The sequence below is a fragment of the Rhinolophus sinicus genome, chromosome 18 (genome assembly GCF_057876585.1).
Source record: "Rhinolophus sinicus isolate RSI-liver-muscle chromosome 18, RSI-T2T, whole genome shotgun sequence".
In the NCBI taxonomy this organism is placed as follows: Eukaryota; Metazoa; Chordata; class Mammalia; order Chiroptera; family Rhinolophidae; genus Rhinolophus; species Rhinolophus sinicus.
In genome coordinates, this window is record NC_142518.1 from 14,547,089 (window position 1) to 14,570,290 (window position 23,202).

The 23,202-nt window shown below is 42.5% G+C and overlaps 2 protein-coding genes across 2 annotated transcripts in view; one reads left to right on the forward strand and one right to left on the reverse strand.

Annotated features, from left to right (window-relative positions):
* The window catches only part of LOC148754556 (uncharacterized), an 86,174-nt gene that overhangs the window by 49,651 nt on the left and 13,321 nt on the right, over window positions 1-23,202 (forward strand). The gene's annotated exons all lie outside the window — the stretch shown is intronic.
* Window positions 7,823-23,202, reverse strand: part of SMPX (small muscle protein X-linked) — a 51,608-nt gene continuing 36,228 nt past the window's right edge. Inside the window, exon 5 of the mRNA XM_019714591.3 lies at window positions 7,823-8,256. The gene's annotated coding sequence lies outside the window, so the exon portion shown is untranslated. The remainder of the gene's footprint in view (window positions 8,257-23,202) is intronic.

Here is a 23,202-nt window from a genome sequence, read left to right on the forward strand (position 1 = left end):
AATCGAAGTAAGGTTCAGCTGTGAGTAATGAAAAAACCCCAAAGTACAAGAAAGTGGTTTTGTTTTCTTCCCCCAGAAATGTAGGCAGTCCAGGTCTACTGTGGTGGCTCTGTGGACCTAGGCTCCTGTCAATATACAACTTCTGCCTCATGGTCCAAGATGGCAACTCCTGCTCCAACCATTACATCTGCATTGCAGCTAAAAGGAATGAGGAAAAAGGGAAGAAAAGTAGCTGACTTCTCCCTTCAGGGATACTTACCAGGAATTATAAACACTGCTTTTGTTTAATGACCCTTGGCCAGAATTTTGTCACAGGGCCACCGTGAGCTGCAAGGCGAGTGGCTGAGCAGCCAGTTAAAATTTAGCGGTTTCATTACTGAGGAAAAGAGGGGAGAATGAATATTGGGGGCCACCTAGCTCTCTCTGCCACTTTCGAGACACTTGTACATTTTACAGTGGAGAAACTGCCTTCTACCTTTTCTGTGCTCCCATCACTCCCCAATCACGGCGGCACAGTAGCCACTCAACAGAAAAGACTTGCTTGCCACCCTTCAATCCCAGGGCTTCTCAAGACATCATATAACTATCTACTCAACCACATTTCCATTGCTGATGCTTCCATTTCCTGTTCTTTCTTGATGCTATTACCTCATTCGCTGTTTTCACTGCAGAGCCTAGCAGGCGACCAAATCATTAATATCGATTATACATTATGTTTAAGTCCTCTTTCTCTTTCACTCTTTCTATCAATTTATTCAAGGGTGCTTTCTTATTGAACTGGTACTTAAGCCCCGAGTCGTGTACTGTTTTGCAATGACTTACATAAACCAGAGTGACGGAAAGTCTAGGTGCTTTAGGGCCATGCAGTTTAACCATGAAGATATTTTATTGCAGCTTTCAAAAAAAAACAATCCTAATAGATGAAAACATACTGCTGTTACAGAAAAGAGATACCTGGGTTTGATTAATTGGTTTTCTAGGGACACATCTATTTTAAAAATAAAAACAAGCCTTCATAGTGATAATAATCTTGTACATTAATTGTATATGGAGAGCAAGTAACATTAATCGTGTAGTATTATCTATATTTAGATAGGTATATTTACACATTTATTTATATAGATCTATATTTATTTGCTATAGATAGATATATGCCTCCCTGACTTTATCTCTATATCATTGTTATGAAAATATACTCCGGAAAATATACTGAAAGGGGGGATACTTGTGAAATTAATTGACATAGGATGTCCTATAGAATTTCCATTTTTGAAATTATTTTCCTCATCAATACTGTTTCAAATGGCTACCCTTGTAGAAAAACAAAAAAAGAAGGATGCCACTTCCCTTTTCAGATGTTTTGTCCCTCACTTATTTTTAGTGGAAAATTACCAGGAATGATTCATCTCCTGAATTAAAGTAATAATGTATATTTAGTCAGTCACATCTTCAGTAGAATACGTGTCTGTGATCTACTACAATAAGTACTTTACTTTTTGGCCATTTGTACACAGAAGCTGTGACAGGCTGTGTGCCTCACCATACTGGCTCGGCTCCTACCTTCCAGTACACATGCACCGGCTTCCCACCTGCCAATCACTGCATTTCTTTTTCAGGGCCTTTTCTTGCAAAGGGCACTTTGCCTGCTGGTGTGGCAGGCACCCCTGAAGCCATGAGGGAGGGGAGTTGGCACATAAATACCCCAGCCGCCTCGCTGGAGCTGGGCTCACTCTAGGGCACGTGTTCTCTTCAGACTCCCAGAGCTTCCCCTGTGCACTTGAGCTCCGGTTACCCATAGTGGTAACTGCTTCACAACCTCCCTCTTCAGACGCCTCTTCAGAACCCCCAGTTCCCTGCTGGTAATTCCTTCCCTGCCCAAACAAGCTACCTTGACTTGAATCCTTATCTCAGAGTCTGCTGCTGCTGCTGGGAAAGAAACAAAGACAGAAGCAAAGAAAAAAACTGCTTATTGATGTGTTTAGTACCCTGGACATTGGCCTAAATCATAACTTCTGATTTCAATAGAGGAATCTGGATTATGTGGGATTTAAATTAAGTCAAAATGATTTCAATCATGGTTTAAATCACTAGATAATATGCTTTTTTTTAAACCATTCTTAGTCATTTTCCCCTATTATTTAGCTCTCCATATACACAGCAAATATGGCCTGCAGTATAGCCCTCAAACATACTCATCAAAACTTAGCTTTGAAAGTGCCTGGGGAGAGGGACTCCACAATGCAGTATTCTCTCCTCCAATAGTGCCCGGCCCTGCACGGGATCTAGGCTCATCGCCTATTGATTTGGCTGTGGGTCTAGTTTTGAAAACACATGCAGCATTTTAAGTGATTGTTACTCTTTCTAACAGAGCAGTCAGGATTTAAACGCAGATCAATCTGAATGCTGAGACCAAGCTCTTAACCTCCTACAGGACCTTGGGGCTGGAGGGAGGGCTGCTTGAGCAGCTCTGCTCGACTGTGGCTGTGTTAATCTCACTGCAGTGAGGAGAGCAAATAAGGGATTAAGAAAGGGCTGGTGCCTGAGTCACCCCAGGGCAGTTCCAGGTCACATGTGCATCAAGACTATGTGACATTTAGATGTCTCAGGTCACCCCAAGCCAGATTATCTTCAAGTCCTCACTTGGCCTGGCCACATGCACTTGGAAGCTCTCACGCATCTGCCTTACCCTTCAGAAGAAAATAGATGATGAGTGTTCAATTGTGCATGAAACAGGTTTGCCCTGCTCAGCCAGACCACAGAGAAGCCACAGAATCTTCTTCGGTGACCCGACAGGCTCTAGGAACAAATGCACTCTCTCGCCCTGGCTCCCTCCCCCTCTCTCGCTCTCTCATTTTCTCAATCTGTCTCTTTCATTCTCTGTCTCTCTCTCCCTCTCTCCCACACACCTTTCTCTTTACTACCTCTTATGCAGCAAGAAAGCTCCGAAGTTTAAAAACAGACATTCTTTGACATGTCTCTGTTTGGGTAAAGTCATGTTGTACCTGGCCTCCCCTCAAACATTCTTCGCAGCTCCCACCTCTCTTGGACCTACCACCTTTTGTCTGGGCCTCTGTACACTTCCAACTAAACCAATAATCAGGCCAAATGCATCAAGCCTCCCAAGGAAAGAGTCACTTGTCCTAAAAATCTGATTCCCGGAGGCACAGCAAGTAACTTCAGCTTATTTACTGGGATCAAATGTTGGCAAATAACCATGATGTCCGAGGCTGAGAGACTGTTATATAACCATCCTTCAGCAGAGACAATGAGGTCACATGTTTGCCTGTCTAATCGCTGATCGGGGACATGTTTGATTGCAGATAATGTGCTCGCTGGCCCACAACTTCATTACTGAGTGTCTGAATCAACAAAGCTTCCCGATGTAGGTCTTGCCTAATGGTGCATCTGTTAGAGATCATTGCCTCCGTTTGGCCTCTAAATGAAAGTTCTGGGGGATACAGTGGGCCATTGCCAGCACTGTTCTCGATGACCTCTCATTGAAAAACATGCCAATTCCCACGGTTTATTTTCTAGCCAGTCATAGGCATTATTGTTTATATCCAGGGCCAAATGGATCGAATGACTCCAGGGTGGCAGATGTTGGTAAAGCCTCTGGTGGAAGCACGCTCTCCAAGGAAATTAATGCCACAGTCATTTTGGTATATCTGCAGCCAGAGTCCAGTTAGCCAGACGGGAAGGTTCCAGAGCAACAGAGAGGAGGTTGTTCCTTTCCCAAGCTGGTAAAGAAAATATGTTGGGAAAAGTCAAGGGAAATAAGCACACAGTAAGATAGGGCCACATGTTGAGTTTATGGGTTGGGGTTCCAGCAGTCGATCAGGATCTAACTGCAGAGTTTGGAACCCAGTGGGACACTAAGGGACATCTCTCCTGGCTATTTCCTCCTGAATTTCCTACCCCATGTGTGTGGTTTTGCCTGGGTTCCAAATGGAGCTCCCACCCTCCCCCTCCTTGGCCATCATTATCACAACCACAATGCCTGGCAATGACTTCAAGATTTGGAAAACAATAAGTTCGGGGTGTTTTTTTTTCATTTTTGGTATTTTTTGTTTGTTTAAGTCTTAAGGAGTCTTGGTCTGGTCTATACACAATTGTTATTATTTAATCACTAGAAACAACTATGCCCATTTTCTTGCCTGCAAAATTAAATAAATGCAACATGCCATTTTAAAGAAATTACAATAAAGTTGGATCGACCCAGATGATTTTTAGGACACTAACCAAGGCCTAATTTACAATACTGTGTAGAAGTGTCCACGCCCTTAGATTAGACATTGAGATGTGTCCTCTGGCTTCTTTAAATGTCCAGCACCTCCTACTGAATGTAGGAAAACTGAACTCGGGTTGAGTGAGAAGGGTGAGGATCTCCTGAGCCCAAGAATCTTTTCACATGTGGCCAGAGCCAGAAGACAAAGTATTAATATAAAACAAAGCTAGAAATAAAGCACGAAAGCTTTCCCGTTTGCTTTTTTTCCCCCTAAAGCCTGCCATTAGCTGTAAGGCAGTGTGGCTTGTGTGGGCGATTGGATTGAACGTCGGTCTGTTCCAAAATGCTTCTGAACAGAAATTCCTCCAGGGCCCCATCTTGTCTTGTGCGCCATAGATTCGTGAGCCATATTAAGGAACAGGAATAGTTTCCAGAGAAGCCTAGAGCCCTCGTTTTGTATGTCTAGAGACCAGACGCAACCAGCACACCAGGATAAAATCCTGCCCCATCGCTCTACCCAACTCGCTATCAGATTTGAAAATTAGAGTTTATCGAGTGCAGACCTGCTTTTACTTTGCAGCCCCTCTGCCGGCATCTGAAGCCCAAGGGGAAAGTCCCGTTTCCCTCTGGAAAATGCATCTTGAGTGTATCTGCACTGAACCAGAGAACAGCTGCTTATAAAAAAGAGCCTTGTTATCTAATAGTGCAGTCACTCCTAGTCAGGGGTGGCACTGAATTATTTTGCACAGAAGTCAAACGTTATGGGAGTTATTTTTCTCCTATAATAAACAAGCATAGGGTTGAAGGCTATGAGGCCAAGTGCATCCTGGAATCTGAAATGATTGCTTAATGGAGGCTGTTTTTCTTTCTCTGAAGAATACCTTTATGTGATGGTGTTGTTAAGGCTGTAATCTTATTTTATAGCTGAATCGCCTCTTTTATAATCCCCTCTTTTATATATATACTGATTATATATATATTTGACAGTGTGATTTGCCTTCAGTGCAGATCTAAGCAGGTTTGGTCATTTGCTTGGAGAAAAAAAGGAACTTGGTGTATACGCTCCAAGGGTTTTCTTTGCCTAGCAACACACTGGCGGGTCACATTACCCTTATCGGTGCTCTGAGGATGGCTTGTTGACTGAATACATAATCACATCTGAATGTTATGACGATAAATCCTCTCGTTTGGTAAAGCACAGACGTTAATGGTCTGTGAGGGAAAGAACTAGCTGTGGGCCACACTGATGCATATATTCAGCATCGGGTTAAAAATCTCAAGGGAGCATCAATTACCAAGTTAAAGGCAGTTTCTATTTCAAGCTAGGTTGCAAAGCAATGGGATAATGCCACACACCTTCAAAGGGAACTAGTTTTAATTGATCAACCTGTAGTCCTTGAATCCAAATGAGCCCTGTTTTCTTCCCCATGAACCTTTCCGTGTCTTATCTCCAAGGGGGGACCCTAATTATAGGTCAGACCAAGAATGTAGGAGAGGGGGTTTCACAGGATGGTACATTGCAATTAGTAGTGATCCTTCTATGGACCTAATCATAATGGGAGGCCTTTAGTAAACCCTCTAACTGCTCTAGTGAAAAATGCAGGATGCATATCAGCCCCATGCCCTGGGCATAACTTTTAAAATTCTGTGTCATTCACCTACTCAGGAAGTCACTTTGGAATTAAAGCTAATTACCTGCCAGTCTGTGCTCTTGAAATGTAAAGATCATTTTTTTAAAAAATGAGTGATTGAGAAGATTTTGGAGAACGTTGCTTATTCCAGATGGCCTCTGCTCCAAAGGGAGAAGCTTTTCAGGTGTCCCACACAGTCCTAAACCCTGTGGGGACTTGTCCTTTCACTTGTGCCTCAAGCTCAACATAGGAAAATATACTGGGGAGGGGACCGGGTGGAGGGGAAGTGGAGGTTGTTTGAAGCAAGATGATTGGCTGAATGTGCTATGCTCTTCCCAGCACTTAGCACAAAGAGAAGGCAGTGTGGGCGGAGAGACTGGTGTTGCAATGGGGATCCTCGCCTGTCAGCGGAGTATCTGATAGTTGGTATGGTTCACAGCATGTGCACTAAAAACTGGCTGTTGTAGCTTACGCTTTAATTACTCAAACCTGTGTTGTTTCTGTTTTTTTTCCTCTCTCCTAATGAACCTTCAAATACTTGTTTTTTTCTCATGGAAAAGTTGCATAATAATTGGTTGTTTGCAAACCTGTGAGAAAAATAAGGCTGTTTCAGCATGATGTGTGGGTTTTTAAAGAGCCGTTTAGCATGAAACCTGAATTTTTAAAATTATACCTTTATTGAGAATAAACTATCTTTCCCTATGTATGTTGCCCAGTGGATGGTAGAATATGGAACTTGCTAAATCCTATATATAGTGAATTTGAACCTTAACAACAACAACAACAAATGCATATTAAATATAAAACTAAAAACTCCATTGAATTTGTCTAATGACTCTGGCCTGTATTATGCTATAAATTTGACTTGGGAGATTGCATTAAAATATGAAGACAGTTTTTATAACATAAAACCAGAATTTGATTTTGAAACTGAACATGGATCATTTACATATAAACAAAAGGAACACCGAGGTAAATTTTGTAACCCTGCCCAATTCCCCTCATTAGGACGGAGTGGAATGGCCCAAGGCAACACATGCCCTATTATTTAGAACCTGTTCTGACAGCCCATCAGGCTGGCATATTTGGTTCTGATTGATATTCCCCACCCTGTGTGCCTATATTAGATTTAGATGACCAGGCTAAGCCACAGCCCAGCGGGATGTCTGGGACCCACGACCAGATGGATGCCCGTTCAGGACAACCTGAACCCCTCAGGCCCCACTGGATTTGCATCCAGTTACATGTGTGCAGTGATAGTCTTGCTTTTAGAAACTGATCTCTGTGAAACAGAAAAGCTAAAGACTCATTTTTGCTTGGGATGTTGAGAAGTACACCTGATTTTTTTAAATGGGAGGCACTGAGGCAAGGATACAAGTCATGGTGTTGGGGTCTCTGCGTACCAGGTAGGTGACACACTTGCCTTTAAAACAGTGTGGTCTTGAGAACCTGGTCCCTTAAACTTCATACTGTGACATTGCCCAAGCATCTGGGAAGATCAGAAGAGCAGCATGGGTGATTCCTTTTGGTTTATGATCATGTTGGCCATTGATTAAGTTTCAGAGACTCTTCATCTTAGGAGCAGGAAACATGGTTCATCTTTTTTTGGACTACTGAGATCTGCCCCTCTCTTTTGTTCTGATCCCTCAGCTTTATTGTATTGTTCCTTGTAATGAACTCTATCCCATCTGGGCAAAGGGAATTTCTGAGCCTCTATGAAAGTAAAACGCACTCCCTATAAAGGTCCTCCTCAGAGGAGGAATATTAACGACGCCCAGTTCCTCAGGCAATATTTAACTTCATTTACAGTGATCAGTCAGCCATACTTTTACCCATGTTACCCAATAATGAGAAGCCCCCACTTAGGCAACGTGGGGTTTGACTGGCTTTTGTATCTTATTTCTTTCCATGTTGGGGAATGCATAACTCTCTAAAGATATGAAAATTAATTTAATCTTGATTCATATTTCACATTTACTTGCATATTTATTTGAACTCATAAAAAGTTTATTGACATAATTTAGAAGGTGAAGAACTAAAATACATTCCAAATATTGACCAAAATAGTGTGGGAAGTAGCTTAGAGAACGTCCCATCAAAATCACTCTTATGCATATTACTATACTCCTCCCATAAAATCATATCCGTCCTCAAAAATAACACCTTCGAATTGGTGAATTCTTGACCTTATTTGTTCTGCAAGATGCCAAACATGAAGATAAATTAAAGTAAGAAGTGCAGCCAACTAGAAGGAAGAGATATAAATGTACAAACAGGACATTTCTGCTAGAGTCTCAGGCATTCAGAAGGTTCATAATCTTCATACAAATATATAAAATTTTTTAGTGAGCTATTTTCATCTGAATCCGTTCTCCTCCTCTTCAATTCTTCACATCAGGCCTGCAAAAGAGAAACCAGAGGAAGCATTAGTTTAGTTTTCATGAGATGTTTTTAGGGGCAGCTTGTAAGTCAATATGATAGGCACAAGTCAAAATTGCAGGCCTCATCTTCTCTTGGAAACTTCACCTCAATTCCATGAATGTAAAGTGGACTATGAGTAGAAGGTGTGACCATCAACTTCGGCTCTAGTGATTTAAGTAATTCCAAACTAAATTAGGACAGCTTCCTTCTGAAGGATTAGAGTATGATATTTTCCTTACATTTGTGACTTGCAAGACCTTCAGTGCCTGTGGTCAATTTGCAGTCATGGCTCCAGTTCTCCACCCCTCCCCATATCCATGCCCATGGCTGTGGCACTTTTCAGTGTCCTGCTGTTGTGTGTGGAGTATAATTCCTTATGTGTGAGTTTAGCCACGGGACTTGCTTCGGTCAACAGAATGAGGCTGAAGTGATGGTATGCCAGGTCTGAGCCTACACCTCAAGAGACATCACATGTTTTTGTTTACTCTCTTGCACCTCTGCTCTTGCCATAAGCAGAGTATGCCCAGGCTCGCCTGCTGATCCCAGGAGAAGGACGAGAAACGTAGAGCAGAGCCACCTAGCTAACATGCCCCAACCAAGCCCCATCTAGGGCAGAGCCCCCAGCTGCCGCAGATGCATGAGTGAGCCCAGCCTAGACCAACTGAGCTACCAACATATGAGCCAGAATAAGACATGATTTTGTTCTAAGCCGTTGGATTTGAGGGTGGTTGGTTACTCAGCAATAGCTAATTGATATGGCGCTATGTCTTTTAAAAGCACTTGTAATGCAGGGATCATTGGACATTATTTACACATTTCTTTTCCATTCTTTCTTGGTGTCATTCCTTGTGTGTTTTACTTACGTGAACAGGCTGAATATTCTAAGAAATGGAATGCTTGCTTTTTTTTTATTACCAATGGCTGAAGAAAGAAAATTCCATAGACAAGGGTCCCCCCTGCTGTGGCAGACACTGAGGCTTGGCTCTCTCCGTATCCATCTACAACCACGTTCTCCCTTGCTCTTCTCTATTATAAAGGTTGGTCCCCAAAGACTCCACTTCCCAGGCTTTTACAGCTAGGGGCAGCATGGGACCCCGTTCTGGCCACTGAGCTCTAAGGAGAATTCTGCAGCAGAGGTCATTTAGAAAGCTTTGCTGTCTTGTGTATTTCTTTGGAGATTACAAAGCCAGTTGTGTCATTTAGCATTTATAGCATTGCTGTGATACAGTTTGCATTATACTCATTGTATAATGAGATGAAATACATAGAGGTTCAAAAAGCAAAGTGAGTAGCTCAAAGTCTCATCGCTGGTAAATAGGAAAGGAATTTGAACCCAAGTGTCCTGTCTCAGGCTCCTTCCACTAACAGGGAAGGTTGGATGGTTCTCAAACCAGAGGGAAAGGTAGGTAGGTATTAATAATTGCAGAATGGAAACCGTTATTGCCAGCAGTCAGCACAGGCTCTTGTATCTCTAGCATTCACGTTTTTTTATTTTAGAAACTCCATTTTCCGTCCATGCCAGTCACCAAGAGGAAGCTCCTCCCCCGCCTCCAATTTCCTGGTGAAATGCACGTTGTTGACCGGGAAGTCCACAGCCTCATCCCAGGCCCGTCTCCAACCGGTCTCCCTCATGCACCTTGCACTGGGTTTGCTGGTCACTTACTGTGTCTGTGACATCACAAGAGCCTTCAGGCCTCTCTCTCTTTGCTTAGAACTTTTCACTCTCCTCCCGCCTCTTCCGTGACTCTCCTCGTAACATGCTGCATTGTCATTATTTGCCCATATGCATCATCTCTCATAGCTTTCCCGTCATAGCTGTCCTGCCACTAGGCTGTGACCTGCTGGAGGGTGTGAACATGTTCTATTCATTTTTACATCACATTGCCTATCAGAGCACCTGACACATAGCAGGGGCCTGAGGACTGGTGAGTTGGACGCTGGAGAAGTGAGAACAAGACGAGAATGGGAGTTGGAGTTATAGCCAAACCTACATTCTCCAATGTGAGGCAGCAGGAGCAAGCGAGGGGCAACAGATACAGTAAATCAGTGTTGATTTGATCTGCTACATCCCCACGGTGCTGTCAGGTCTGCCCTAGACCCCAGCCGTAGCCCCATCACAGCCAGGGTGTACTCAAGCCATTTTACTGTGTGGTCACTGCTGTTGACATATGGCTCGTCTCTGGCTAAGAGCGAGGCCCATGACACGCTGCCCTTGAAGCCAAGACATTCCTTCGGCTTCTCTGAGCAACATGGAAGGGGTGATGATTCATAGCACGTTGTCACTGAAGCATGTTCCATGAGGTGTGATTTCTGTCCGAGAAATGTCTGGACTGTGAAGCACCGTCTGCAACCCAGAAATGGCAACCATTTCTGTGACAGGCTTGATTGATGTGGACTTCGACCACCACATACCTGTTCTGTCCCAGGTAGTGAAATTTTCTATACTGAGAAATTTAGGATTCGCGATTTACAATGACTCTTCCTTGACTGTTTAAAAGCTCTAAGATGCCCCTCCAAAGTGGTTCAGCTTGTAGACCTCTCTGACTTTGAGACAGTTTTGGAAATATAAACAAACCTTTATCCAGTTTGGCTGGACCATCATGGCACCGAGATGGTCATATTATTCAGAAAAGCAAAGGCATGGAATTCTTTATGCCGCACTGGTCTGGGGTAACAGTGCCCTTCCCTTAGCTTGCCATGCTTGCGAGCCAAGGAAAGCCTGGGAACCTGGCTGAAGAGGGGGACTCTGGGAAAGTGCCATCAGCCTGTGCTCCGTGTGGGGGTGGAGGAACAGCTGATGGCAATGTTGCCAGTTTTGGACATCTACTATGAGTTGGGCATGCCACCTTGGACTTTACTGTTACGTCATTTAATCTACAAAGTGAACCCAATTCTTCCTTGTAGAAGGAGCCAGGCAGGAGGCAGCAGAGGGAATAGAGGCGTCATTGCGGTTGTCCTTCTGCAGACCACCATGCACCGCCCCCATCTCCCTCCCCGGTCCCAGCAGAATCCCGGATGACCCAGCAACCTGGGACACAGGACACTGCTGATGGATAAGGTCACACATGGTTCCTCCAGGAGTGCAAAGCCCCCAGAGGACTAGTGTCTCTGTCCTTGGCCTTGTGGGGCTCAGTGTGTACTCAGAATGGTTGTAGATTACAAGAATCCAGGAATCCAGAGACCTGGGGTCAGTGCTCGAATTTAGAAACGGGAACAATGGGAAGGGATCCAGAGCTAAAATTGCCCAGGCTGGAAAGCACACTTGTTTGTCAGGTTGTTGGAATGCAAGAGTGTTGGGCGGTATCCCAGGCCACACTGCTCTGCTGCCTAGACACCAGCTGTCAGCTATTCTCCTGTGTCCTGTTCTCCTGTAGGGGACATTTGTGAGAATGATGTGGAATGCGAGGCACCCTGCTGAAAAGTCACTTTCCAACTACCCCAGATATCCTTTGTACCCAAACCAAAAAGACACAAAAGGCCCACTTCTAATGTACGTTTGGGAAAGACTCACCTTGGCTGGCGCAGGGTGATACACCAGATATCTCCCTAGTGTCACCCTAAGTCCAGGCTGAGGAACATGTGATGTTTACGCCTTGCCATGACCCATTTATAGCTGTGTTACTCATAGTTGCCATGGCCCCACATACATCATTTAGGAAATGGACTCCACTCAACACTTATCTGCATTTGGTCTTTTAACCAGACACTTAGGGGTGGTGCAATGATTACTTCCTCCTACGTGGTGCTAAATCATAGAGCCATAAACACAGTGACACTCAAAAGTAGTGGAGAGAAAGGCCGTGCCTCCCTCATGTGCTGTCTGGTTCCATATACAACAGCTGACCATGCACCGAGAGCAAACTGGCTGAAGCTTTGGAGTTCGTTACAGGGCATTTGTGGAGACCTGGTTTGTGAAACATAATCACAACCATCATAACCATGTCCCAACTATCATAACCACGCAAAGAGGAAGGCAGTGCAACCTACAGCTAAGGCTCTCGTGGAACCTCACCCACCACAGTCAGGGACGGGCAGTGCACAGCCTGGAACTGCACCCAGGCAACTCCAAACTCAGAACTCCTCCCTTTATCCCAAACAGCCACTTATAAAGTGAAAGAATCAAAACCCTAAGTAAAAACTTGAAAACCGTTTTTTCTTAAGCTATAAAACATCCACCAAAATTGGCTTTTGTGCCTCATGGAGCCTTTGGTGGCTAAAGTGAAAATTGAAATGTTTGAACCAATACTTAGTAAAAGCAAGGAGAGTGAGAAAGTCACAAATAGCAGGACTTTTTTTCTTTCTTTTTTTTTTTCAATCCTGCACCTGAAATCGAGATTCAAGTAGTGTCGTGTGCTGGATGTGGAGAATTTAAATGACCTTAAGGCAAAGGCAAATTGCATGTCCAGGTCAAATTTCACTAAAATAGATTCAAAAGGATATTTTTCATTCTTTTTTATTAAATTTATTGGGGTGACATTTTTTAGTAAAATTATATAGGTTTCAAGGGTACAATTCTATAATACATCATCTATATATTGCATTGTGTGTTCACTACCCAGAGTCCGTTCTCCTCCATCACCATTTTTGACCCTCTTTACCTCTTCTACCACTCCCCTCCCCTCTTATCCTCTGGTAACCACTAAACTGTTGTCTGTGTCTGTGAATTTTGTTTCTTTATTTGCTTGTCTTGTTCCTTTGTTGCGTTCAGTTTTATATCCCACATATGAGGGAAATCATGGTTCTCGACTTTTTCTGTCTGACTTATTTTACTTAGCATGATAATCTCAAGATCCGTCCATATTGTCTCAAATGGCAGTATTTTATGGCAGAACAGTATTCCAATGTGTATATATACCATGTCTCTTTTATCCAATCATCTATCAAAGGGCACTTTGGTTGTTTCCATGTCTTGGCCACCATGAATAATGCTGCTGCAATGAACATAGGGGTACATATATCTTAACGGGTGAATGTTTTCAGATTTTGGGGGTAGATACCCAAGAGAGGCATTGCTGGGTCATATGTTAGCTCTACGAGTATTCTCAATTTTTTGAGGACCCTCCATACTGTTTTCCATAGTGGCTGTACCATTTTACATTCACACCAGCAGTATGTGAGGGTTCCCTTTTCTCCACATCCTTACCAACACTTGCTGTTTCTTCTCTTCTTGATAATAACCATTCTAACAGGCGTGAGGTGGTACCTCATGGTGGTTTTTATTTGCATTTCTCTGATGATTAGTGATGTTGAGCATTTTTTCATGTCTATTTGCCATTTGTATGTCCTCTTTGGAGAAATGTCTATTCAGGTCCTCTGCTCATTTTTTTTTTTTTAATTTGTTGAATGATTGACTTTTTTTTTTTAATTTACTGGGGTGACAATTGTTAGTAAAATTACATAAATTTCAGGTGTACAATTCTGTATTACATCATCTATAAATCCCATTGTGTGTTCACCACCCAGAGTCAGTTCTCCTTCCATCACCATATATTTGATCCCCCTTACCCTCATCTACCACCCACCTCCCACCTTACCCTCTGGTAACCACTAAACTATTGTCTGTGTCTATGAGTTTTTGTTTCTCATTTGTTTGTCTTGTTCTCTTGTTGTTTTGGTTTATATACCACATATCAGTGAAATCATATGATTCTCTGCTTTTTCTGTCTGACTTATTTCGCTTAGCGTCATATTCTCAAGATCCATCCATGTTGTCACAAATGTTCCTATATCATCTTTTCTTACCGCCGAATAGTATTCCATTGTGTATATATACCACGACTTCTTTATCCATTCATCTATTGAAGGACATTTTGGTTGTTTCCATGTCTTGGCCCTCGTAAACAAAGCTGCAATGAACATTGGAGCATACGTGTCTTTATGTATAAATGTTTTCAGATTATTTGGGTAGATACCCAGGAGAGGGATTGCTGGGTCATATGGTAATTCTATTTGTAATTTATTGAGGAACCTCCACACTGCCTTCCATAGCGGCTGCACCAGTCTGCATTCCCACCAACAGTGTATGAGGGTTCCTTTTTCTCCACAGCCTCTCCAACACTTGTTACTATTTGTCTTGTTGATGATAGCCATTCTGACTGGGGTGAGGTGCTATCACATTGTGGTTTTTATTTGCATTTCTCTGATGATTAGTGATGTTGAGCATTTTTTCATCTGTCTATTTGCCATTTATATGTCCTCTTTGGAGAAATGTCTCTTCAGGTCCTCTGCCCAGTTTTTAATTGGATTATCAGCTTTTTGTTGTTCAGTTGTATGAGTTCCTTATATATTTTGGACATTAGTCCCTTATCAGAGGTGTTGTTTGCAAATATCTTCTCCCATTTGGTTGGTTACCTCTTTTGTCGATGGTTTCTTTTGCTGTATAGAAGCTTTTTAGTTTGATATAATCCCATTCATTTATTTTAGCTTGTTACTATTTGTCTTATTGATAATAGCCATTCTAACAGGTGTGAGGTGGTATCTCATGGTGGTTTTGCTTTGCATTTCCCTAATAGCTAGTGAAGTTCAGCACTTTTTCATATATCTGTTGGCCATGTTTTTCTTCTTGGGAAAAGTACCTATTTAGGTCTTCTGCCCATCAAAAGGATTCTTTTAATCCAATTGCATTGAGAATTTGTTGTATTGGATATCAAGTCAGAGCCACGGGCCAGCATGAATTGAATTTAGGGAGATCTTGGTGGAGAAAGGGGCATAATCCAAGACCACTGGCAACTCCTGGTTTTTTTATGGTCCATTTCTCTGCATCCGTCAGAACACAGATCTCCCTGTTTCTAAAGGCACCTTTACCCACTGGGAAACACTGACACACGACTTCCTAGCAAAGCAGAGCTCAGTACCATCCAGAGGGAGACAAAGTGAGCAACAGTCGAGGAGACTGCACTGCAACCAAGAGGTTCTCAGAGTTTCTGAAGATAGTGAAACCCTTCTGTGTTATTTAGGCCTGAGTATTTGAGGCCTAGAAACAATGGTGCTTACATCAGAAATATCCAGCATCCTCTTAGAACTGTCTAGCAACAGTCTATGGCAGTCAGGGGTTCTGGAACATCCAAATGGAAAACTAATTTTTTGACATAAAGTTAACAGAACCTATTAAACAAATGTAGGCCTCCTTATCTCTAGTAAAGCATCCTGGAAAGCACATTGTCATGGCGATCACCTTAGAGCTGATTGAATTTTCTCATTTGTTTGTTTATTTTTATAGTAACAATGATGGTAGTGAGTGGTCCAAAGACTCAGAATACAAATAAAAACCTGGTCTTTGATATACTATTAGGCAAAGGTGTAACTATAAAGCCTTATAGTCTTCTAAAATAGTAAAACTATTTTCAAAGATGAAAGGGACTACAGTTTTAGTATTGCTCCTCGTTTTAGAAATTAGGAAATTAAAATCCACAGGGTTCAGTCACTTGTCCAAGGTCACACAGTGAAGTTAATGGCTGGTCCAGGATTTAAAGCCTGTCTGGAGCACTTTCCCCTACGCTAAACTCTTTTTCCCAAACTCGTATAAAATGGGCATAAGTAGCCTGTACATATTGCCAGTACATTAGAGGCACCTTGCTTCAACAACTGATATGTGGAAATAATCGATAGTATAGCAGTAATTTGACTTAACAAACATTCTTGTACTTGTACTAGTGAACACCAAAATTTAATTTTAAAAAATGTCATGCCTTCTCAGAAATTAGCAGGGTTTCTTTTTAATATTTTTATAGGATAAAATGCATAAATCTTAAATGAACAGCTTGATGAATTTTTTTATATGTGTATATACCCACATGTAGCTTTTTTTTTACACATAGCCCTTAAATACTACCATATATGCCAGCATATCCTCAAGGTTTTGTTTTTTTGAGAAAAACTAGTTCCAAGAGATGATAAAACCAGTTTCGCTTTTGAAAGAAAGGGAAAGGAGGGGAGGGGAGGGGAGGGGGGGAAATCTTTCGATGGTCAGAAAAATTGAGAAGTACTGTGTTAAGCAAAGATAAATCATTTTCCTAGTTTTAGGGCTCCTCAGAGCTTTAAATATACAAATGTATATTGTGTATATTGGGTGTGGGGATGATACCATGTAGAATTTTCAAAATTTACTCCATCATTGAACCATTTTTCTAGTTTTCTACTGTTTATATTCTTTTTTCATTTATCATTCATTGTATCACAAATAGTGTCTGTAGTATTTCATCAGATAGATAACACCAGAGTTTACTTAGTCATGATCCTTTTCTTGAACACTTAGGTTCTTAATCAGTTTTGCTATCATAAATGAACAAAACTTTTTCTACATGAACATTTTCTTTAGGATGGCTTCCCCCAAGGCCAACTGGTTTGGGGGGTATATAAGTCCACCATATCTGGGACTTTCTCCATTTGCTAAGCCCCACGCCCTCATCATCCAGGCCAGCATAGCACCGGCTATACAGTAGACACAATATCCATTGAGAGAATGAGCAAGTGTCTGTTTTATGATAATTTCCCCACTCATCTCTGTAAATTTTATAAGAGGAAAATTAATAATTCTGTTTCGTTGAGCACCCATTTGATTACTAGTGAGGCTGTACATTTTCTCATGCTTCTCTACTAATTATACATCCAGTTTTGAGAACTGTGAGTTCATTTCCTTTATCTGTTTATCTATTAAGGTGTTAGTATTTTGCTTCCCAATTTGCATAGGCTCTTTACATAATTGTACATTTCATGCAAAACAATTTTCTAGATAGCATTTTCTATTTAATGCTTTCTTTCAGGTGTAGATTTTTTTTTTTTAATTAGCAAGGTTTTGCAGGATGATTTTGATGGCTTACTTCTTTGAAAACCTATCTGGGGAAGCTTAATCAATGACTTCATTTTTCCCCCCTAATCATTCCAGCCATTATTTTAATCCTACTTTTTGAAGCCATCATCAAAGGACTTTAACTTTATCATCTTAAAAGTGATAAGAGGTCAAAAAAGGATTTTCATGGAAAAGAAAGCATCGCTTTGACATGTGGGGGTCTTGTTTATAGGGTGTAGTAAATCACTCCCAAAGTTGTGGGGAGGATTTGTGGGGTTTTTTAACCGCTCCGAACTGTGAGTCAAACTTGGCTGGACAATAGAGTCACCTGGGGAGTTTTTAAAACTCCCAAGGCCCAAGCTGGCCCAGACCAATGACACCAGAGTCTCTGGAGCTGGATCAGTATTTGTTTAAAGCTCCCCAGGCCTCTGATGTGCAGCCAAGGTTGAGAACCACTGGCCTAGAAGCAACGCTTGTCAGAAGTAAATGTCCACAGAAGCACCAGGGGATCTTGTTACACTGTAGATCCTGACTCAGGAGGTCTGGGAAGGGCCTGAGGTTGTGCATTTCTAGCAACCCTCCAAAAGGATGCTGTTGCTGTTGGCCCACGGACCACACTTGGAGAACCAAGGCTCTAGAGCAGTGGTTCTCAATGGGGGGCAGTTCTCAATGGGGGGCGGTAGGGGTGTACCGCCCCCTGGTGGACACTTGGCAATATGTGGAGACATTTTTCTGTTATTACAACCGGGAGGAGGGGATGCCACTGGTACCTGGTGAGTGGAGGCCAGGGATGCTCTAAGTATCCTCCAGTGGTACCCATGATAGCCCCACCCCAAAGAATTATCTGGCCCAAAATGTCAATAGTGCTGAGGTTGAGAAATGCTTCTGTGAAAGAAAATGATCCCAAACCTGACCCAGGACAATTGTGTGCTCTAGTGTGATGAGGGGCCCCTTCTGGGAAGCATTTCTGCTAAAATATATGAATGATTTTCTGATCAACTTGAATAAGATTAAGAGTCCCTTCTGGGAAATTAGATTTACCTGCCTCACTAAATTAGCCATGTCACAAAGTTTAACGACCACTTGCATCTGGTCTAACAGTGTTATCTAACCACATTTTTTCCTATTCCAAGCTTTCAAACTGGCTTTTTGAAGCCTCTTTAAGCAACTTTGAAATAAAGCTTTGACATGTACTGATGATCAGTTCATCAGAGAAATTGCTTTAACGCCCTTTGCCTTGCCAGCTTCCAAACTGCTTCCCAGGTGGGACTCTATCTACATTCAACTAGTGTTTGCTGAGCGCCTGCTGTGGAGACATCTTAGTGCAGACTCTGCCTTCAGATCCCAGCTCTCCTGCTTCCTAGCTGTGTCACCTGGGGCAAGTGTTCTTCTGAAGTACAGGAAAATAATAGTATCAAGCTCATAGGATTGTTGTGAGGATACTATATTAAAGCATTAGCAGAATTTCTCCCACATGTAAATGTTCAATAAATGTGCATTGACTGTTACTATTATTCTGAGACAAAGACCTCCAAAAAGCTTATAGGTCAATACATCCTTCCTCTCCCTCTGCCTTCCAAGCGAGATTCGGTCTTTGTCATCTTGGCCTCAACCTCTGTGATGCTGATGGTTGGCAGAGCTCCAAATGGATGGAGAGCAGAAATGAAAGGTGTGAATTAAATTACAGGGGGGGAAAGAGGCTGGAGCAATGAGTGAATAACTGGATTTGGGGGAAAGAATGAAGAAAGATTTGGGGTAAGAAGCCTCTAGGATGAAGGAATTTTGGTCTGATAATGCATCAAGAGATTTTTAAGTAGTTTCACTGTATGTAAATCTCTCTTAGGTGAAGATTTGCATTCCTTTTTGAGGCCACTTTTGGTGATCAATTTATGTTTGGCAATCGATTTATGTTTCTTTTGGATGAGGCTCTGTGCTTAAATGATCTTAAAGATGGAAAGCAGATGCCTGGTATTATTTTGGTTACAGTATATGTCAGAAAGTGTCTTAGGCACTGTGGATACACTAGTGGACAAGTTATCACCCTTAGTGGGACTGAAAGTCTAGAAGGAAAGGCAGACAGTAACATAACTGACAACAATCCACTCCTCTGTGGTGATGAGTCCTGCTGTGATGGGACAAACACAGGAATCTCTGGATGCTTTATCCAGTTTAAGAGTCTATGGAAAGGCTTTTTAGGAATCGTATTAAAACTAAGACCTGAATTATGGGTAGGAGTTAGCGAGCTAATGACTAGGGGAAGAAAGAGAGATTGATAAAGAATATTCTGAGCATATGTAAAGGCCTAGAGTCAGCATGACACCACCATGAACTGGGAGAATTTCACTAGAGTGTTGTAGCGAGGAGTGCCCTGGGTGGGCAGAAATGCAATGTGGGGAAAAACTAGTGAGTCTGAGCCAGTTAATGCAGCCCCTGAGGGTAATGGGGAGCCACTGAAAGGTGCTCAGCAGGGCAGTGATATTATCACTTTTGTGGTTTTTCCTTTTTTGAAAGGTCTGTTGACTGCAGGGCTCTGGCAACCAGAAAGAAGACAGAAAAGGCTTTGAGGAGTGAGGTGCACAGGTCACTTTGACAGCTGTGGGCCATGAATGCTCCAGTTATTCAGTGAGGTCACCTGTGTGATAGCAACAAGAATGGTAGATGAATGGAGTTTACAAACCTTTCAAGATGAAGAGAGGAATCAAACATATCAGAAACTCATAGCACTTGACCAAGGGCCCTTGCCTGAGGATTGAGAAAGGGGGCCCTTCACCATTAGCAAAGGTCCAGGGGCTCCCCACCAAAGCATTTCAGCTCTAGGTCTCAGACTTCCATCAAGGGCTTAGGTAAATTCCCACGGGCCACACAAGCATTACTTGGAGAACTAGATACGAGACAAATTGCTAGTGACCACAGACTGCTAGGTGGACAGTGGGGCTCATACTGCTCTCACCTGACGAATTGGCGGTATTTTGTAGGCTGGGAAGAATGTGAGCTTAAATAAAGCAGAAATGGACAGTCTCTCCGATCCCATGGCTTAATTTATTGAACAGGGGAAGTAAACCTTGGGAGGGAGACAGATCGTTCATAATGATTTAGCCATTAACAAAGCCCTGCTATAAATGGAACTCAGGAGAGAAGGTGGCTTGTCAGAGGGCAAAGGAGTGGGCCCCATTAGACAAACTAGGTCAGGCAGGGAGAAAGTCATAATGTCTCCTGACTAGCCACGTTGATCAGAGATGACAGGCCTTGTTGCTTTCTAACCGATTGAAAAAGGATGAGAATATACAAGAGGTTTCTTTCTTGTTGTTGCCTCTCTTAGAAGATGGGTGTTTCAAAGAAGATCCTGAAAAGAAAAGAACTGATCATATTTATCACAGTTTTAAGTTTTGTGCTTAAAAATCTGTGTGTGGGTGTGTGTGTGTGTTTGTGGGTGTGTTTTCAGAAACATAAGTTTTTACAGAAAACAACAACCAACTTCACTTCTCCTGAGGAGTGCCTGTGGCCAGATCACTGTTTTTATCTGGGATTAATGAAACAGCCAGCCCTGAGGAGGGTGTGTCTTCATTGGTTTGATTTGGGGTGAGACTCTGGTTTTTTCTGGTTTCTTGTTTTCTGTTTCCTCATAGTGGTTCTCTTTTTCACCCTCAGAACAAGCCGAGGAGAGGGAACAGTGTGTAAAAGCTAAAATGTATCCCTCAGACACTGGATTTGCCTTCGCTAAGAGGCTGTGCTTTCTTTTCTCTCTTTTTGGAACACCTCCTCCCTAACGACTCAAAGAAGTGAAGAAAACCTTTCCCCAGTGTTCAGAATATGCACTTGGCTTATAAGTTGCCTGGTTTATAAAGGCTTCCTGTGTTTAAAACACCAGGGAAACTGGCTTCACATTTGCAAATAATCTCCCCAAAGATAAACATTTGGTGTTTTAAATAAACACAAGAAATTGTGGGTGGCGAGGATGAGTGGGATTGAAAGAAAAGCAAATACTGAAATGTTAAGGTTCTGTGATTTTGGGCAAAGCTCCCTTCTCTGGACCTCAGTTTGCTCCTCGGTTAAAAAAGAGAGCTGGGCTGCTGTTGTAGGCTTCCTCCCAGATGGGCCCCAGTAAGTCTTGCCTCCTGGTATTCATACCCTTGTGTAGTCCCCTTCAATACTGAGTAGAGCTGACTTGTGTAATCAAAAGCATATTACAGAAATGGTGGAGTGTAACTTCCAGAGCTAGGTCATAAAAGCTATTGCAGCTTCCGCTTTGCTCTCTCTTTGATCACTAGCCCTGGAGGAAGCCAGCTGCCATGTTGAGGGGGCATTGAAGAAGCCCAATGGCAAGGTCCATATGGGAAGGCACCAAAGCCTTCTGCCAACAGTCATAACCAACTAGCCAGCAGCATGAGTTCACCATTTTGAAAGTGAATCTTCCCGTCTTAGTCAAGGCTTTAGATAACTGCAGTCCCAGCTGATATCTTGACTACAACCTCATGAAAGACCTGGGCCAGAACCATCAAGCTCAGCCACTTCTGAATCCCTGACCCACAGAAACTCCGAAATAATATTCATTATTGTTTTAAGCTTCTCGATTTGGGGGAATTTGTTACACAACAATATGTAACTAATACAGTTGCCTTAAGCCAAGTCCAGCTCTTATAATTTATGTGTAAATGAATAGATGTTACTGGTCAAAATCATAAAAAGCTGGCATTTCCTTTATGCCCAAAACCAGATCCTAGCTTCAGATTATAACCATATTGCTTTGGGCATTTCTGAAATGGTGAGTAGCCAGACTCGAGACCTGGCATCCTGAGAACTCATGGATTCAACTCTGTGGGATCAGGCCAACATAGCTGGCTGACCCATCAATTAGTCCTTAGCACCGCACACTGACACATAACCCACTTATATTACATTTATACCGGAGACTGAACTTGTTAAAAGAAACTCCAACAGAACGGAGGTGTACTCGGACTCTCCATTTAATGAGTTACTCCAGAGGGTGCAACTGGGATTATTTGGAGGGAACAGCCACACTGGCAGCTTTTACAGTGAGGTGAATTGGTATAGGGGTCAAACGTTGCTGAGTTCGTTGTTAAACCCAAGTACCTCTCCAGGGTGAGGAACATATCTGGAAAGCAGGGAGTATAGAGAGGAACTACGGGGCTGTGTCTTGGTTAAACGAAATGACACTGATGGTCCCCTGACCTATGAGAATATGACTCTACATGTTGCTGGCTAGACACACATCACAACACTGACAAGGCGCAGCACGCTCACTAGTGCGGACCCGAGTATCTTCAGTCCAGTATGGCTATTGTTCTGGACTCAAATGGCAGTCCCAGTAACTTAGCATCTCTTCCCCATGTTCTATCCCAAACAGAGGTTGTGGCTCGCCACTGGATCACGCTCTGAATAAGTGTACATCTATGCTGCATGGCTTTCCAAGAATACTTGGCTCTTGTCCACATTTAGAGACTTTTATCCCAGCAACCTGGACATTCAACCAAAGAAATACTTTTCCAAGCAAGAAAGATTTCAATCTGGTTTGTCCAGGGTGGATCTGAGAAACATCCTCTAACTCAGTCCTTCTGACCCCAGCTGCACATTAGACTCATTGGGGGCTCTTGTGAAACATAGCACTCCCTCAAAGAACTAATTGGTCAGAGGTGGCACTCAGGCCAGTCCAGAGGATCCTGGTGTGCAGTCCATTCTGAGGACCAAGGGTGTAACTGTATCCAACAATTTGCTGCTGCCTGACTTCAGGAGGAAACTAGAATAAAAATAAGTCATTCTCACCCAAAGCCCAAGGCTAGACCACTCAGTCTTTCAGAAACTGGCTTCAGTTCTTATGTCATAATATTTGAGAAAAGCTATACAACTGCCTATCAATCAGCCAAGTAGCTGTGTGATCCTGGTCCTGTCTTGTATTGGACTTGAAAAATGTTCAAATTTAGAAGCTCTTTTGTATCTTGCTTCTGCTACCTGGCCATCCATAACAGGATACTCGAAGGAAGATGATCAACCCGAGGTTTTTGGTCTCTGCATATATTTGAAATTTGGCAAAGCCTTCCTTAGAAATATTTCTATAGACATTAGAAAAATGATTCCTCTTCTTTCTTTCCACTGCATGTGAATCTAGAATTACCTCAAAA